The sequence below is a fragment of the Rattus norvegicus genome, chromosome 12 (assembly GCF_021556685.1).
Source record: "Rattus norvegicus strain SHRSP/BbbUtx chromosome 12, alternate assembly SHRSP_T2T, whole genome shotgun sequence".
Taxonomy (NCBI): Eukaryota; Metazoa; Chordata; class Mammalia; order Rodentia; family Muridae; genus Rattus; species Rattus norvegicus.
In genome coordinates, this window is record NC_141545.1 from 2,390,833 (window position 1) to 2,409,273 (window position 18,441).

At 42.1% G+C, this 18,441-nt stretch overlaps 1 long non-coding RNA gene across 3 annotated transcripts in view; it reads right to left on the minus strand.

Annotated features, from left to right (window-relative positions):
- Window positions 1-17,321, minus strand: part of LOC148001941 (uncharacterized) — a 39,369-nt gene extending 22,048 nt beyond the window's left edge. For 2 of the 3 annotated variants that reach the window (XR_015634447.1, XR_015634449.1), the window contains exons 1-2: window positions 17,104-17,321; window positions 16,830-16,951 (exon numbers count right to left, since the gene is read on the minus strand). This is a non-coding gene — a long non-coding RNA (uncharacterized LOC148001941). Of the gene's footprint in view, window positions 1-16,829; window positions 17,015-17,103 lie in introns of those variants that run through there. The other variant, XR_015634448.1, reaches the window with a different exon arrangement.
- Window positions 17,322-18,441: the final 1,120 nt, after the last annotated feature.

Here is an 18,441-nt window from a genome sequence, read left to right on the forward strand (position 1 = left end):
CACATATATATTGCAACCAAAAGTAGATAAGATTGATGAAGCTAAGCAGTGCATGAAGACAGGAGCCTGCTCTAGCGATCTACTGGGAGGCACAGATGAACCATGTCAATTATAGAGGTGAATGCTAGACACACAGACACACACACACAAACACACACACACACACAAACTCACACACTCACATAGAAACACATACAAACGAACACACACTCATACAAACACATAAACATACACACACATACATATATACACATAAACACACACACACATACTCACACACATACCCACACACACTCTCAGACACGAACACAAACACACATGCACCCTCACACAGACAGAGACACACATATACACTGACACACACACACAAATACACACACATACACAAACACTCACTCACACACTCATACACTCATTCACACACAGACACACACACACATACACACACATGCACATGCACAGACACTCTCACACACATACAAACACACACACACATACACACACAGACATAGACACACAAACACACACACTCGCATACATCCACAAATACACACACACACACACAAACTCACACACTCACTCACACACACACATAGACACACACACAAATGAACACGGACACATACACACACATAAACACACACACATACACACATACATATACACATGTAAACACACACACATACTCACACACATACACACACTCACACACACCCAAACACACATGTACCCTTACACACACAGATCCACACAAACACACATATACTGACACACACGCACACAAATACACACACACACACCCGCACCCACACGCACACACCCGCACCCACACACACACACCCACACACACAAAGGAAAACTAAGTTTTTATCCAGCAGGTTTCCTGTTCAGTGAGGAATTAGTGGGAGCTATGATGTATACAAGTCTCTTAGACTCCAGCAGGCTGTGCTGCCCTGGCCTGTACTTATTTCCACTTCAGAAAATCTTTCTATGCAGATACTTGCTGGTCCTACCTGAGTTACAAACTTTGCACAGATAACCTAAACAACACAACACCAAATTCCCCAGAGAGAGGATTTGAAGAAAAGCCTTCAGTAAGCTTCATGTTGACTCATCATAGGCCCCTCACTAAAACTACCCTGCTTCCTTCATAGAAGAGCTTGGAAGCATCAGAGGAAGACAGTGACTCATAGTCAGTTTTCCGGAACTTTTCATAACATTATAGTTCACATGATATTAAAACAACCTCAATATCAGTCAGAAGGAGAATAATGAAATAAACTGCAGTGACTTTTCTGAACTACAACTTTCTGTACAAGACTGAGAGGGAATCTAGCCTGAAAGAATGCCAGGCCAACGATATAGTCAGGAAAACAATGTCAGCAGAGGGATGCACTATAAGATTCCATGTAAGATCATGGTGAAGCCAATAAGACAAACCAGAATCTTCAAGGGGGATACCTCTACTCAGGTAAGGTGAAGAAATCTAATCCTTATTTTTAAAATAGCCGAATGGCTAAAGAATGTGTTGACAAATAAGAGAGGGGGCTCTACCTGGAACTGGACAAGTGATGCAAAGACTGCTGGCCAGCACAAAACAGGAAGCTGAAGGTTTGCTGAGAGACCTAGGCTAAAAGGCCTAAGTTAGGTCTAAGTTAGAGAATGACTGGACAAAATCAGATGTCATTATCTGGCGTCCCCGAATACCCACAAATTATAGGTCACCACAGCAATGTACACACACACAAACACACTCACACTCACACACACACACACACAAACACACACACACACACACACGAAAAATCAGACGTCGGCAGAAAACAATGAAGTTTCCATCATGCTGGAGGAACAACATAAAACAATGAAGTTTCCATCATGCTGGAGGAACAACATAATATAGACTATTCAAAGCAGATATTTTACGAATTTCTACTCAGCTATTTTTCCCTAGAGGAATAAAAGGGCCTAGATAGCATTCTTCTTGATGAGAATGGGGGTATATATGGATAACTTTGTTCTTGAAGTCTCAAATCTCTCATGCCAATTCTCTGCGTTTGAGAACCCCTTTCCACATCCCTGCTCTTCCAACCAGCTTCAGAGTATAAGGACAAGATATGAACTCTCTAGCAACACCCAAACAAAACAGGACTGACATGCTGATACTCAGGCTCTGTCTGGTTCCCAAGATTTAGGAACCATGAAGAGATGGTCTTGATATACAGGGAAAACAGGGGAGAAAGAACAAATCCACCAAAAGAGGACAATGAGGACCATTTCTTTAGCATTTCCACCAGGCTCTCCTCCTCGCAAACTACTACCTTCCTGGAATCTCACAGGATAACTGTAAAGAAAATGAGCTCCAGGCTTTTGCTTCATCCATCAAAGCCCTGTGCAAGTCTAAAGAGGGGCTCCCACATAGCACCCTCCACACATAATGGCATGTAGTGCTGTGATGTGTGATCAACCTATCTCCCTGAATAAACTGCAGATTCTCAAAGAGCAGGAGCATTTGCTTTCCAAACATGCAGTTTCTTGAAAAAGGGCTATCTCAGGTTGGGGATTTAGCTCAGAGGTAGAGTGCTTGCCTAGCAGATGAAAGGCCCTGGGTTCGGTCCCCAGCTCCGGAAAAAAAAAAAAAGAAAGAAAAAGGGCTATCTCCACAGAAAGCCTTGTAAATGATCACATAAATGAACACTTGGAAGGGACATAGACATAGGTCAGTACATGTAACAGTAATGGACAGTTACATTGGTTTGTCTATGTTTATGATAAGACATGAGGACAACCTGTACCTGAGGCCTAACCCTACCTGCTGTTGCTTGGCTCTGGGGACACAGATGTAATTGCTGGCCTCCTCACAGAACCTCTTTGCTTTCTCATAGGATGCTGGCAGTTTAGTGTGCTCCACCAGCAGTTGTCTGTTCTCATTCAGCAAAATCCTTACATTGTTCTTCAATTGAATCCATTCACACAGGAGGGGGCAGTGCGTGTTGCTGAACCACAAACAATAAATGTCAAATCCCAGGCAGGTTCTATTTGCCTATCACTCCTGCAAGTACAATCATCCCTTCAAGGGCCCTCATCTCCAGACATCAACATGCTAGAGCCACAGTATACAAGTTAGCACCAATTAGAGGAGGAGAAATCCAGAGGCCACATTCCCTGTGATTCAAAGTACTTCTGAATATCCTGACACTAAGATGTTTTATATACATCTTGGACCATATGGGTGCTCATATGTCCATAGTATGCTAAAACAATCTGCAAGTAGAGGGCAAATCCCCTCTGAGGGATGATAGAAGACCCAATAGCTATACAATCTTTGCATGTGTATCTCATGGATCACAGAGAACCTGTCAGTGTCCTAGTAGTTCAGAGTTGATTGATATTCCCATCATGGTGCAAATCTTTTCTATATAGAGGAGCGATCGTTAATGGGGAAAATAACAATTGGATGGTCTTCTAAACTCTTCACATGTAGGACCACGGAGTCCTAAAGTTACAAATCCAAGACCCTGTGCCAGGAGGCAGACTTTCCTGTTAAAAGTCAGACACTACAGAAACAGAGCCCTGACTTTTGTTCAAAATCATACAGGACAGAAGCACTCCCTGCCTAGTGCTGGGTTCTCATCTCTGTCAGTGACACACTGGTAGGAACTATTCACTTGTACGAGCTCCTTGTACCTCTCCATGGCATAACTTATTGAGTTGGTCACCATTTGCATAGCCATCATTCTCATCTCATGTTTGGATTGAAGTATTAGCAATTCGAGATCCGGCCTGTCTTAGGGCATTGCCCAAGGAACAAATAACTGTCTGAATTCATGATTTCAGAATTAGGTGAAATGTAAATAAGAAATATCCATTAAAAATTCAAATTTAAGAGTGGGGAGGGAAGAATGTGGCAAACACAAAGACCAGAGCAAAACCACAACAGTGAGACAACATCAATTCTTTCAAGGAAATATTTCTACGCAAATCAGCAAACATTTATTTTGAAAAAAGGACTCTTTAAAAGGCTGTGGAGATATGGTTCTGCAAAGACCCCTCTGTACTAGAGTGGGTAGAGCCTGTGAAATGCCTGTTTAGGAATAACAAACGTCCAGAATTTATTACCACAATCACCATTTCTAGGTCACAATAAACGGTCCCTGATAGCTAAAAAAAAAAAAAAAAGTAAAGTCAAAAAATAAATGAAGTTCAAATCAGTCAAAAAAAGATTACCTGAAATCAGACTATTGACTTGATTACTTAAAGCCAATTTATGGCACATACTTGCTCCTTTGAACTGTATCCTATTTGTGCTGATTAAACTTATTATCCTGAGCACAGAACAACAGAGCCAGGTTACCAGGTCCAAGGAGCTGACTGTCAAGAGTTGGCCAGGTAAGCATGAAGGCATTGACTAATTCTGTAAGAAGTTTCCTCCAGTCTGTGCCACAGCCTTGGGTCCAACAGATAGTTATGATGACATTTCTTTTGTTTTGAAAGCAGGGATTCTCAAACCTTGCTTCCTATTGTTACATGAATTCCCAGAGGGCATAACTACTTTGACAGGGAAGAGGATTTGTAACCCCTCCTTCCCTCAGGAGAGTCCTATCTACCACCAAAGTAAATAGAAGGTGCAAAGAGTTCTGTTGGTCCATGTGGGCTTCCACACTATCATGACCCGCAAACTGTCCAACAGACAGATCCTTAGATCCCATCAAAGGTCCCATTCTCCAGATCCTGAGCAAAACACCCAGAAATACGTTCATATAAATACATACCAACACATATACAAACACAATTAGAATGCCAACTACTTCCATGGAGATGCCATAGAATCAGTGTATAGTGAACAAAATCAGAGTAAATGAGTGATGGCATGCTGGCATTTCATTCCCTCACTTAGTTGCATCAAGTGTAACCAGGTCCTTCCAGCTATTGACAGAACTTATGCTAATCCAAGGAGCTCAGGGTCAAGTAAAAAGGAGGTTGACCCTAAACACACAGCACCTAGCTTATCTCACAAGCCAATGCCTGCCAAGGCTCCTCAAAATCCAGGATGAGAGGTGAAACTCTCTCATGATATGAGGAAATCTTGGGTTAGCAGAGAGAGAGCACAAGACAGCGAACAGGTTACTGGGCATAATGACTACCTGTAGTCCCAATCATCATAGATATAAAGGTCCAGGATTTGATAAGTTCATGCCTCTCGAATTTACACTTCTGGATTTCAAATTTGAGTTCCTACAGTTCCTTTAGACGCTTCTCTTGCTTACTGATGACATTTGGGGATGATGCCCTCCTACCAAAACCTGTAGATAGATAAACCCAAGTGAATTTGCATATTTGATGGCCCATGGGAGGAAAAGAGCATTCTGAGTCCCAAAAGGAGGTTGAGGAAGAGGAAATGGTAGAGACTGGGTGAATGCCTGAAACAGCAGAAAAGCTTTCTTCGAGCTGGATTCTTTTTTTTTTTTAAGATTTATTTATTTATTTTGTATATGAATACACTGTTGCTGTCTTCAGACACACCAGAAGAAGGCATCGGATCCCTTTACAGATGGTTGTGAGCCACCATGTGGTTGCTGGGAATTGAATTCAGGACCTCTGGAAGAGCAGTTGGTGCTCTTAACCACTGAGCCATCTCTCCAGCCCTCGAGCTGGATTCTTAAGCTATGACCCTCTTTCCAACCTCTAATGCCATACATGTGACAAGCTCACTATTATAGAACCCCTCGCCCTGAAACGTATAACCTGACTCAGACATAAACATGTGGGACATTGTTATGTCATATCAGATGTGGTGCAGGTAAATCCTGGAGTTCATAATGTTTAGCACCATCAAGCTCTAATCATAAGTGTTCCAGCCCAAAGTATCTAAGACCTACACTCATGACTAGGGGTGCATCTTTCCTTGTTCTTGTCATCAGAGACTTATGTACCCTACAGTAATCTAGAAGACGAAGTGCTTTAACTCCCAACCGTGGATGGTCACATTGTTAATCTCACAGTGCCTTCCTCTGCCATTCATTGACACAAACAATTAAAAAGCTTCTAGAAAAGAAACTGAAGGCTTACCAATTTCTGACTTTCTCTCAAATTAATGATCAGGAACTCCTGACTCTTGGTTTGCCTTTGAGAAATCCTAAGGCTCATGCTTGTAAGGCCCAGTCTTAGAAGGCACATCTCAAACCTACCTCATCAAGGAAGTTCCCCAACTCTGCCCAGGACTCACCAAGCCTTCCCCAGAATGATTTCATCCTTCCTGTTTTACTAGACAGGAGGTCAGCTTCCTTCTGCCTTGGTGTGGTCTCTCCTTGATCTCCACTCTCCCTCCAAATAACCTGAGCAGCTGGCAAAACATGCCTGTTTGTGAGCCCAAAGGGAACTGAAGGAATTTCCCAAAGGCAGTTGGTGTCACCACAACACAATCACAGAAGATTCAAGGGATCTCTTAGATACAATAGATTGTCCAATGAAGGGCTTACTGATGATGTCACTGGGAAGTTCTATGGCCTACCTGCTAACTAGCTCTCCCCAAATTGATCAATTTCTGTGGGGGCCCTTTCCTGCAGTCTCTAATGTGTCACCAGAAATACCGTTTGGCAACCTCTATTCCAAAGCTAGATATTTCTCTCTGCTTCACTAGAAGTCATCAATGCTTTTGCTGGGGAGAAAGGCTTACAACCCTGAATTGGATAAGAAATTTTTCTTAGCACCCAAATCTCTAGGGACCATGGATGAGGGAGATTTTTCTTAAAAATAAATCTACCACCTTAGACAATGGATGTGATATACATTTCTATTCCCAAGGTTTTCCCTTTTTCTGGAGGCCAATATCTTTCTTCTATACTTTGACTGTGTAAAACCTGGAAATATTTGCTTACTGTGCAGTCCTTCACACCTTGACATTGTTTCATTTACACATCCATGTATTCCACAAAATCAATGGTCTATAATACTATTTTTTTTGTAATAAAACTCCCTTTTCTTGGGAATATAGGGATCAACTACAGGGTATATATAAAATTATAAATTTCTGTGCCTTTTATATTCTAAGTTGGACATCCTCACTTTTTGAAACACAACAAGACAATTAAATTGGACATCAGTGAGCAAACGTCAACCTGGACCTTGTGTTACTACATTGTAATGACATAGCCATCACTTCTCCAATACCATTCTTCCTGAATTTCCAAGTCCTATCATAAGGATATTGTGGGCTGCACTGTGATCTTTTACTCATATCACACATAAAAATCAGGAGGATGGGCACGGACTGGAAAGGCCTAAGGTCAGGTTAAACCTCAATTTTAATGGGTCCGTAAGTTCAGGAGGGAGGCCATTTGGCATTGTCATATATGGATTCTGTGTTCTTATCCTAGGTGTAATGCCACCTGAATGTGTGCTTTAATGCCACCTAACCTCACTAATGTCAGAGTGAAGCTCATGTATGACTTTTGTGGGACGAGCAATGCCTTTTACTACCATCTCCATTTGTACAACATCACTATGCAAAGCTAAAAACAGAGGGGTGGAGATTGTGGATTCCTTGGAAGTTGAGGGTCTTTTCTTTTGATTAAGGCACATATTTTTCCTATGTAATTTTTTCCCTTGCTTTTTCATTAATGATGGGTGACATCTTTCCTGGCCTGACATATACTGGGAACCAATTTTTGGATTACCAGAGCTTCTATTTTAGATATGACAGGCCCACCAAGGGTCCTACTGCATACAGAAGGTATGAAAAAGTCCCAGTTGCTGGAGTAAGTTCAAAAAGTCTGTGACAACAAAGACCTGATTGAGAAAATAAGAGACAAGCTGTTCATCAAGATCATAGTTGTATGATAGTAAGAAAATGTGAATAAGGCATCAGGTGAAAAGATCAATTAGGAGGTCATAGGCCTAGAAGGGGTAGCCTTTGCTCTCAGCGGAGCTCCCATTCTTTCACCCATTCCTTGACCTCTGCCACAAGACCAGAGATTTCCCCAAACAACTGTCTGGCCTTACTCAAAGACCTGGCAGGGCTTCTCCCTGTAGAATAGGAACTGCAGAGTCCTTGAGGATCCACTAAGAGATCCTCACTAAGAGGTCTCCTCCACACAGGTTCCTTGTTGTCAAAGGAAAATATTCCTGCAGAATCCTGCCATGGCAGTAGGAATTTCAAGTAGGCTGCTCTTAGGTCCAGCTCACTGGATGCAGGCCTGAGGCCCAGCAGTATCTGGGGAAAGAAGCAGCACACACTACCTCACAGCTCTCTCTTTGTTGGATGCAACTGCTAGAACTGTAATAGGATTTTTGTTTCTTCGTTTGTTTATTAGAAATACCTACAAAGCTGGTTAAAGTTGCAACATGCCTTTAATACCAGCGTGCAGAATTTTTTTAAATCACTGTTTTATGTTTGGATATTGTTTTTACTCCCCTCAGCAAATATCTCTGTGCTTAGAATGTTAAGCACATGCTCTGGAGGGACCTATTATTCAAGTTAGGCAAAGCTTTTGTTCTTACCAATCAGTCCACAGATGATGCCATTACTTACTTTCAAATAAGAAAACAGTCATAGAGAGGTGAGTTAATCTGTAAGCTATCACAGAAGAAACACATCATGACTGTGGAATGGCACCCCAATCTTTTGCATTTCCTAAGTTCTTTTATTTCTTCTTTTTATTTTTGACATTTTTATTGGATTTTGGGGGTATATTTCATTTTTTTTCAATCCTCACAGGTATCCTTTATTCCTCTCCTCCCATTTACAAGTAGGAATTTCACCTGTAATTGTTAGTCCAGATAGTTTGGTCTATGGCTTAGATGTCCCCTTGGCCTGTTGCCTTAGCATAAGCTGTGTTAGAGGCAGGCGCAATGGTTCAGGACTTAACAAATAATAAATTCCACTACATCTGGATTCCTAGCCTCACAGTCAGAAAGGGACTATATTTCTATTCACTATGGAAAAAAAAGACCCAGTTCATTAACAAGTAAAAAAAATTCTCAAATTTATTAAAGGGTTTACCATGGTCATACAGTTTTTCAAATACCTGGCATTCATCGTTTTTCAAATCCAAAAATTTCTTTCTTGTTCACATTTTCTTTTTTTGATTATTTCTTAGTTTTTTAAATTTTTTTTAGATTTAATTTTTAATAGATATATTCCCTTATTTACATTTCAAATGTTATTCCCTTTCCAGGTTTCCAGTCCATTTTCCCCCTCCAGCGCCCCCCCCCACCCCATCTGGGTCTTTCACTTGTTTCGTTAAAATACCCGAAAGATAATTTATATTATTTGGGCCTATTGTGAAGGGTATCATTTCCCTAATTTCTTTCTCAGCCTGTTTACCGTTTGAATAGAGGAAGGCTACTTAATTCTTTGAGTTAATTTTATACTCCAACAGTTTGCTGAATTTGTTGATCAGATTAAGTAATGCTCTGGTGGAAGTTTCGTGTCACGTAAGTATACTATCATATCATCTTCAAATATTAGTATTTTGACTTCTTCCCTTCTAATTTGTATCCCTTTGACCTACTTTCATTGTCTGATCGCTATAGCTAGGACTTCAAGTGCCATATTGAAAAAGTAGGGAGAGAGTGGGCTGCCTTGTCTAGTCCCTGATTTTAGAAAACCTGATTTTCCTTCAAGTTTTCTCAATTTAGTTTGAGGTTACTTACTGGATTGCTGTATTTTGCTTTTACTATGTCTAGATATAGGCCTTGAATTCCTCATCTATCCAGGACTTTATTCATGAAAGAGTATTTAATTTTTTCAAATGATTTCTCAGCATCTAATGAAATGATCATGGGGTTTTTTCCATTAAATTTGTTTACATGGATATTTCGTTGATGGATTTCCGTATATTAAAACATCGCTGCATTCCTGTGATGAGGCCTACTTGATCAAGATGGATGATCGTTTTGATGTGTCCTTGGATTCAGTTTGCAAGAATTTTATTGAGCATTTTTGCATCAATATTCATAAAGGAAATTGGTCTGAAGTTCTCTATCTTTGTTGTATCTTTGTGTGGTTTAGGTGTAAGAGTAGTTGTGGCTTCATAGAAGGGACTTGGTAGTACTCTGTCTGTTTCTGTTTTGTGGAATAGTTTGCACAGTATTGGTATGAAGTCTTCCATGAAGGTCTAATAGAATTCTGCACTAAACCCATCAGGTCCTGGGCTCTTTTTGGATGGGAGACTTTTAATAACTGCTTCTATTTCTTTAGGAGTTATGGGGTTTTTCCATGGTTTATTTGTTCCTGATTTAACTTTGGTATCTGGTATCGGTCTAGAAAATTGTCCATCTCTTACACAATTTCGAGTTGTGTTGAATATAGGTTTTTGTAGTACAATCTGATGAGTTTATTTAATTTCCTCAGATTCTGTTATTGTGACTCCCTCTTCAGACCTCATTTTGCTAATTGGCATACACTCTCTGTGACCTCAGGTTAGTCTGCCTAAGGGTTTATCTATCTTATTGATTTTCTCAAAGAACCAGCTCCTGGTTTTGTTGACTCTTTGTAGAGACCTTTTTGTTTCTTCTTGGTTGATTTCATCCCTGAGTTTGATTATTTCCTGCCTTCTACTGCTCTTGGGTTTATTTAATGCTTGTTCTAGAGCTTTTAGGTGTGCTGTCAAGCTGCTGACATATGCTTTCTCCTGTTTCTTTTTGCAGGCACTCAGAGCTATGAGTGTTCCTCTCAGTGCTGCTTTCATTGTGTCCCATAAGTTTGGGTATGTTGTATCTTCATTTTCACTAAATTCTAAGAAGTCTTTAATTTCTTTCTTATTTCTTCCATGACTAAGTTGACATTGAGTTCATCTTCCATGTATATATGGGCTTTCTGTCATTTTTGTTGTTATTGATGACCAGCCTTAGTCCATTGTTATCCAATAGGATGAATGAGATTACTTTTATCTTCCTGTATCAGTTGAGGCCTGTTTTGTGACTGATTATATGGTCAATTTTGGAGAAGGTACCATGAGGTGATGAGAAGAAGGTATATCCTTTGGTTTTAGGGTGGAATATTCTATAAATATCTGTTCAATCCATTCGTTTCATAACTTCTGTTAGTTTCTCTATGTCTCTGGTTAATTTCTGTTTCCCCGAACTGTCCATTGGTGAAAGTGGGGTGTAGAACTATTATTGTTTGAGGAGCAATGTGTGATTTGAGATTTAGTAAGGTTTCTCATGGTTTAGGGACACAACTGCTATACAACTGACAACTATAGCAATCACCCAGAACATCTGCACAAAGCCCGTGACGGTTGGCCACATGAGGATGAGTGGCTTTCAAAGTTCATCATGATTTTTGGTAAGATCTTCCTTGTAATTGATGGCTTGACTTCCCACAAACATGTTCCAGTTTTGTAGAATCTCCTCCTTGGTTAGCATCTCATCCTTTCAGTGGCGAATCTCATCCTTGTCCAGCTTCCCATCCTTGTTCAGATCTGGGAAATCATTGAACTGCTCCCATTTGGACAAAACCCAGTCTGGCTCAGGGCCATTGTCCTCATGGGAAAAACATGTCCACAATATACTCATCCTGGTCCACAAGTCCTTCCCTGTTCTTGTCGATATCCTCCAGGGTTTCCAGAACTACAATCTCCTTCATATGTTTCAACTGCTCTGGGTTCAGAAAGGCAATGAATCCCTCCCGAGTACCTGTCAGGTTGCTGTCAATGTCTGAAGCCTTAAACCTCCTCTCATCTCATGGAGGCATTTTTTTAAAGGTGTGATGATCAGAGCTATCTTGGAATTCAGCAAGGTTTCCCAGGTAGTAGCCATAAGTGGACTGCTTGTATTCTTCCCAAGAGATCTTTTCGTCTATGTCCCTATCATAATCCTTCCAGAGTTTAGCCACATTATGGTAGATGTATCTTTTTGGTACCTGTTTGATCCAAATTTTCAGCTGCTCAGTAGTAACAAGGCCGCCTCCATCACTGTCTATTGGATCAACAATTTTCCCCAGCCTCTCCTTGCTCTCATCCAGGCTTAGCTATCAAAGGTCTTGGAGTCCTCCTTGCCCAGGAAGACCTCATGATCATACAGGAAGCTATGCTTGTCCTCTGGTGGCCACAGGCCCAGATCTGAATCGGGACAAACTATGTGCTCCTTGCTCATCATGCTCTTGGCCCTGAATGCCAGCACCAGTGCCAGCAGCAGCCCATGGAGAGTCCCAGGATGACACCTGGCACCAGAGTCACGAACAAAGGGAGGCAGCAGGGAAGTAGGGGGCTAGCAGCACCTTATACGCTGTCCCCTACCCAGAGAGGGCTTTTGTTACATTTCAAATGTTATCCCTTTTGCTGGTTTCCCATCCATAAAACCCCTTATAACACCCCTTTCCCCTTTCTACTCGGTGGGTGTTACCACACCCACCCAACCACCCAGGCCTACCTGCCTCCCTGTTCTGATTTTCCCCTACACTGGGGCATCAAGTCTTGATAAGACCAAGGGCTTCTCCTCCCATTGGTGCCCAACAAGGCCATCCTTTTCTACATATGCAGCTGTAGTCATGGGTCTGTCCATGTGTACTCTTTGGATGATGGTGTCAGCCCTGGGAGCTCTGGGTGTTCCTTATTGTTGTTCTTATGGGGCTGTAAACCCCTTCAGCTCCCTCAATCCTTTCTCTTACTCCTCCATTGAGGACCCTGTTCTCAGCTAAGTGGTCGGCTGTAAGCATCTGCCTCTGTATTTGTCATGCTCTTTAGTCAACTTTTTTGAACAGATCACCACAGAAGAACAAAGATGTATTGTCTTGGAGTGATGTTGTATCGACAAATAGATGATTTCTTACTTCTGAATGATGATTGTAAAAGAATTCCTAAAATTAGATTAGTAATTCAAAGCCCGTTTATAATAGGACTGCTATTATGTTCTCTCTGATAATCAAAATTGCATTGAAAACTCTTCCATTCTTAAAGTGTCATGAGTAAATTGCTTCTGCAATACCAAGCAGGCATCTCCAAATTAGAGCCCATTCTAAGAGCGTATAAACCAATTAACCAAAGTTCATAAAAAGAGAATTAATGACTTACTATAGGTGCAAGGACCGAACATAAAAAATTGACTGGATTTGCCTATAGGTAATTTCATTTACTCTTTTCTCACAAAAATTACAGTTTTTACTCTCCACGAACCTGTAGAGCCAGTGACTGATGATGACAGTTTATCCTAATAATTACTCTTAATGGATATGCATGTAAATATTCTCTGTTGTAAACTTATTATTCAACTTATGATTTGAATTCGTGTGCAAACTTGTGGTGAACTTTTTACCATGTGATGATGTATTCCGAAAGATATACAAATGCTGAGGACAAAGAGAGAGAAAGCTTTTTACACAGAACTGAACCGAACAGGACAGAACTCAAGAATAACTTAGAAGTAAAGGTATAGCGTTGAGAATAAGGCCTTGAGAGTAAGGAAATTATTGTGACATAAGAGCAAGAGGAAAGGAGATAAGAAGAGTGCAAAGAGAACTTTTTAAGCGAACTTTTTGGAGGCAAACTTTTGTACAAACTTTTAGGAAAACTGAAGAACTTATATATAAATGTTAAAATCACTGCTCATCAGCCTTCAGCGAGGCTCAATGGCTAGCCTCTGCTCTTCAGCCTTCAGCGAGGCTCACTGTCTAGCCTCTGCTCTTCAGTCATGCTCACTGGCTAGCCTTTGCTCTTCAGTCAGGCTCACTGGCTAGCCTTTGCTCTTCAGCTAGGCTCACTGGCTAGCCTTGCTCTTCAGCTGGGCTCACTGCCTAGCCTCTCTTCTTCAGCTGGGCTCACTGGTCTATGGGGTCCTAGCACATTGCTTAACCATCTGCTCATGACTGCCTGACCACACTGACCACCTGACCGCACTTATTTCTTAAAGCCATTCTCTAGAAAGAGCACAAGAAACCAAAGAGAAACACCACCGGGACATTTTCCCATGGGCTCCGCTTAACCTTAAGTACTTTTGTTACTGCTTTAAAAAAGTGAAATACAATTTCTGCTATTCATATGGCCAAGAGAGCTGTGCAGTAGTCGTTGCTTTATGGAATTTGGTGCTAAATCAAAAGATTCCTTTATTCTATTACAATGTTATCTGTATGTTGTATGATGTATCTTTAGAAAACACAACACTAAATTCCTAAAATTTACATGTTTTAAGACATCAGCTCATGGAGAAACATAACTGCTTACCTATCTAGACTGACCTTTTTCGCTATATTGCAGGTATAATCAAGTTTCTACACTACTTCCATGATTTTCAAGAAGGCTTAAGACAAAAATAACTTGAACATAATGGCCAGAAAGGGGATTCTGTCAAGTTGTCTTATGTGGGACAAGATACCAAGATATGACTGGTAAACCTAAAACCATCTGTTCCCAAAACTAACAGAACGTATAGAAAATACATACTTTCTTACCATTCCTCTGCCCTGATGGTTAAGTGATTTATTGAGCACCTACTATGATCTTAGCACTGTGCATCTAAGGGTGAAATGGTGAATAAAAAACTTAATAAAAAGCTTCATTAAGGAATAAAGAAAAATGAAACATAACTTTGAAACTCAGATTCCATATAAGAAACACTACGATTTCTTAACTGGTGATTTCTGAAAATTTCATCATTTTTTACATGGGCTTCAACAGTAATGATACTCAGTCTCGATTTTGTTAGTCGCAAATATGCAAGTCACACTTCTTTCTTGGCTCCCACAACTGTCAACGGGAACAACACTGTCACTGTCCATTGTGCTTCCCTATCAATCCTGCTATGGATGGTATAAATTCGAGTCTTTTAAATGTGAATACAGGCCACCAAAAATCCTTGAGGGGAAATTACACAAACCGGTATATTCTCTAAAACATTCACATAGGATTTTACTGATATCACAATGCAAATTCACCAAAAATATTTAACCAATAAAAGCAGATATATTGAATAGGTCTACAAATAGGATGGATAATCATATATACTTGAAAACAACTATCATGGGAACAAAGGATGTACTAGGAGATAAGATACATCACTAAAAGCTACACAAGCAGCAAAAAGGACGCTACATTTCTTGGTTTAAAAGTTAGGTGATGGGGGTTGGGGATTTAGCTCAGTGGTAGAGCGCTTGCCTAGCAAGCGCAAGGCCCTGGGTTCGGTCCCCAGCTCCAAAAAAAAAAAAAAGAAAAAGAAAAAAAAAGTTAGGTGATACACTTGATCTTTAAAGACAGGCAATGAACTTGATCTTGAAGCTCTCCAACTGTGCCCTGTCCACATAGAAACTGAAGCAGTAGATGACAAGGCTAGATGCAGTTTTACAATGGCCTCTTTTTTTTTTTTGTAAAATATACTTATTTATAAGTTAGACAATGCAGCTGTCTTCAAACACAGCAGAAGAGGGCATCAGATCTCATTACAGATGGTTGTGAGCCACCATGTGGTTGCTGGGATTTGCGCTCAGGACCTCTGGAAGAACACTTGGTGCTCCTAACCACTGAGCCATCTCTCCAGCCCTCACAACGGCCTCTTACACAGCATCAAAGTGCTCTACTTCACTAGATGGATCCAGGGTGATAACAGAGAAACGTTCACAGTTCCTGAGCACTTCTGAGTTCAAATACCTCCAGTGCCAACTCTGTGCTGTTGGCACATTCTGACCTGTATCCTAATTGTTGTCAGCCACAAAAAGGACGGGTTAGCACCACACAGTATTCACTGCCCTATTCTAAAAACCCTTTCGATTCTGAAAAAGCAACATTCCATGCTTGCTCCATATTTGAGGAAGCCAAATGGTTGGTCTGGCTCAAGGCTTTACTTTTCTTAGCTTATCAACTTTCTTTTTCCACTTCTTGTCACAGGAAATATTTTTTTATGCTGCAACTACACGGCAATATTTGAACGAAACCACCATAAACTCTGGGTGTCACCTCCTGAAATTTAAAATTCACCTAGCAATTCCTGGCCTTCTAAACAACACCATGGAAAATAAACGAAAACAAGCAAAACCATTCCAAAGGCACTTGCTGATCTGGAGGCCTGCTCAGAGCAGGTAGGAAAGAATTAAATTATGCGGAGCTGTAATCTTTCAGAGCTTTGCAGGCTAAAAAAGAGGGAATCTCTGTTTCTGTTCCCTTTCTCCAAGTAATTGAAGGAGGGGTATTTTACATCCTCCCAATACAATCCCTTGCAAGGCCCAACCAATTACAAATAGATTAGAAGAAATCTATTAAATAATATATATATTCATTGCCTGAGGTTTTAAGAAAATATATTCCCATGATCCCCGATTCCCGTTCTTTAACATACAATAGAAACTTTACAGGGAGCGCGCCACCAGGCTAAGCTGCCTCTGAAAAGCCTGTCCTGCCCTGGGAGGTACAAGGCCATTTAATTCAAGTCAATCTAGAGAGAGGTGAGAGCCCCAAGTTGCTCTGGGGATGTCAGAGCACAGCTCTCATGCACACTCCAAATCACCTGTCCATTCTTTCTCAATGCCATGGGCTTTGCAATCCCTGCTTCAGCTCTCCAAACATCCCTGAATCCTCGCTTCCCCTACCCAATGGGCTCACTTTGCAACGCCTCCTTCTGGCACTGCTTCCCCAGGGCTGTGAGAGTGAGTTCAAGAATGCCCGCGGGTCTCCTACCTACATTGATGCTGCTGCTCTGGCAGCTTGCTGTCCCTGGGGATCAGACCTGCGGCAAGGCTAGGGGTCTGTGCGAATGCCATGCCTCGAGGTACCCTGGCAGGACTGGCCCGGGCTACGTCCCTGGACACTCCGAGGCTGAGGTCACCATTGGAAACCCCGCCACAGTCAAAGCGCGCCGGACCGTGGCCCAGGTGACCCCCAGCGCCGCTACCGCCCCCTTACCTGGCTGTTTCTTCCACTTTTTCTTTTATTTTTTTCTTTCTCTTTTTGATCGCGATGTGGCGCCTGGAAAGAGCTCGCCTCCAGCAAGGAGGACATCATGCAGGCAGAATCACCTCTTTGGCCTGCGGCGATCGGAGAGGGAGAGAGAGTTTAGTCACTCTCAGCGGCGACCCCACTGCTGGCACAAGTGAAAGAAAAACACGCCCAAGCACACGCGCCACTGCAGTCGCCAAAAATATCGCGCGCGCCGCTTCCCGTCAGGCTCTGCGCTCACCTACGAATTCCCAGTGCCTTAAGGTCCCACGCTCATCGAAGAGCTCTGTGTGCCCTCAGTCCAGGCTCATGCTCGATGGAGCCGGGGTGGGGAGGATACATGCAGCCATTCCGCAACACGGGCAACGCGGGGAGGCGCGTAACGCGGAGGTCCGGGCTCCACCAAGACCCCTCAGTCCCCTCTCGTGGCTCTTCGGAGGCCCAGGCACACCATGATCTGCCCGCCCATCGCCTGCTGAGCTGCACGCTGCCCCCTACAGGCTGCGGGGACCTGTTCAGGCTCCACTACGAGCATTGGGATTGTGTTTGACAATCTCCTAAACCGGCTCAGCAGGGCACAAGCCACCCCCACCTGTCCTCACCTGAAGGCATCCTGAGGGGGCAGCTAGCTCACATCCCACAGGCAGGCCGCAGGGCACCGGGCCATGGTCTTCGTTCTGCACCTTGTTGCCAGCCCCCCACTCACAACCCGGTCCCTTGCCATCCTGCTCCCACTGAACTTCCTCAGTGGAGCAAACCCATTTCACATACAGAAATCAATTCCTTATATGTCCCTGGACTGCTAAACCCAACAGGACAGAATGAAGGGGTCTTCCTGTAGGAGTTCTCTAAAAGTGATGTTTTCACTAATCACCTAAAGGATCCTGCCACTCCTGTAGTGGACTCTAATCTTCTGCATTTACATGTCAATTAAAAAAATTGATGTAGCAACAAAGATTCTTCAACCCTTTCACTGAGAGCTCTGAACTGAGTAGGGGCATCCTGAGAGTCATACACCCAGAATGGGTTGTTGTTTTAGTTGTTTGTTTGTTTGGTTGTTGTTTATGGACTTACTGTCTAATTCACAATTGCCCTCCAAAATGAACACTTGTCTAGTTCACTCTAAATTCCCAACAGATCGTATCAGGGAGATTTCGTTGAAATAAACTTGGGATTTAAATTAAAACCTTCCCCAAAGCATCTTGGCATATCTGTAACTAATGATGCCAGAGACCCAAGACCTGTACCAGGTTCTGATTGATCCCTGACCTAAGTACTTGTCTCCCACAAACTCCTGCTCACACGTGGTTTGGAAAGATACTGGCTCCACAAGCAGCCAACGGTTTGGTACCTTGATATGGTAACAGGAAGAGACATGTTCTTGGAACATGCAATTCTTGGCTCGCAACCGGATTTTTAAGCTCAGTTAAGAGGTTTTTTTCCTTACAAACAATAGAGTAAGCAAGTATTTCTCCTCCTTCATGCCTATGCCTCTTCAGTTACTACGGGATTTCCATCACGCCTGTTCTGTGAGGAATGGTGTTCAAGAGATTGTAAATAGTATGCCAAAATTTTTGCT